Source organism: Anneissia japonica, unplaced genomic scaffold (genome assembly GCF_011630105.1).
Source record: "Anneissia japonica isolate Jap-2015-1 unplaced genomic scaffold, ASM1163010v1 scaffold78861_len1000_cov105, whole genome shotgun sequence".
NCBI lineage: Eukaryota > Metazoa > Echinodermata > Crinoidea > Comatulida > Comatulidae > Anneissia > Anneissia japonica.
Window position 1 is genome coordinate 1 of NW_022719931.1, and position 1000 is coordinate 1000.

General features: G+C 42.5%; 1 non-coding gene and 1 pseudogene across 1 annotated transcript; both read right to left on the reverse strand.

Annotated features, from left to right (window-relative positions):
• On the reverse strand, window positions 1-97 carry LOC117111134 (annotated as a pseudogene; the record flags this gene model as incomplete).
• Window positions 98-774: 677 nt separating this feature from the next.
• On the reverse strand, window positions 775-893 carry LOC117111133. Its single transcript, XR_004445824.1, has one exon. It is a non-coding gene; the product is annotated as a 5S ribosomal RNA (ribosomal RNA).
• Window positions 894-1000: the final 107 nt, after the last annotated feature.

The following is a 1000-nucleotide window of genomic DNA, read 5'->3' on the forward strand; positions in this document are numbered from 1 at the left end:
CAGGCGGTCACCCATCCAAGTACTAACCGGGCCCGACGTTGCTTAAATTCGGTGATCGGACGAGATCCGGTGTTTTCAACGTAGTATGGCCGTAGACATGTGAGTGGTATTTCCACTTATAGTTAATCTCGGCATATAGCATAATTATCCAATCATGAAGCTCTATGATTGATGACGTTTCATATCAACGAGCGCTTGTCTGGCGGGGATTTCCTCTAACTCCCCTGACCACTCTGCTGCGCGAGTACATTTTTTACAAACACTGGTGTTGAAAAATAAACCAACCATTTTAATACCGTACGGCATTAACTAGGATGCTTTAGACAGAAGAACGACCCTCGAATCATAGTACCTGTATGATTTTTTAAGGCATAAGAGTGCGATTTCCGGGCACTTCAAGAGGTCCATATTCTCAAAATGTTTGCAACTCAGCCTCATCTATGGTGGGTCTGAGTTCGTGTGGACTCTCACGCACTCTTACCGCCAAATCGTGCATCCGCCCCAATCTGTAGGCTATAATATCGCATATGTTTTCATTACATTTGTTAAGACACCACCCGAACACTGTATTATAAGGCTACACCATAAACTTGTTGTGGCCCTACTGCTCAGTGCAAGGCCCAGGTCCTTTTTCTTTTAGTGAAAAGTTGACGATTATAACGTGCCAAAAAACCGTACATAATAAAACTGTTAAGAGAAAAAAGAAAGAAAAAGAAAAACATCTTTAACGAACAATAAGTAAACATCAATCGATTTGGGGGAGAAAATGTAAAAAGTCTACAGCACCCGATATTCCCAGGCGGTCACCCATCCAAGTACTAACCGGGACTGACGTTGCTTAACTACGGTGATCGGACGAGAACCGGTGTTTTCAACGTAGTATGGCCGTAGACATGTGGATGATATTTCCACTCATAGTTAATCTCGGCATATATCATAATTATCCAATCATGAAGCTCTATGATTGATGACGTTTCATATCAACGCACGCTTGTCTAGC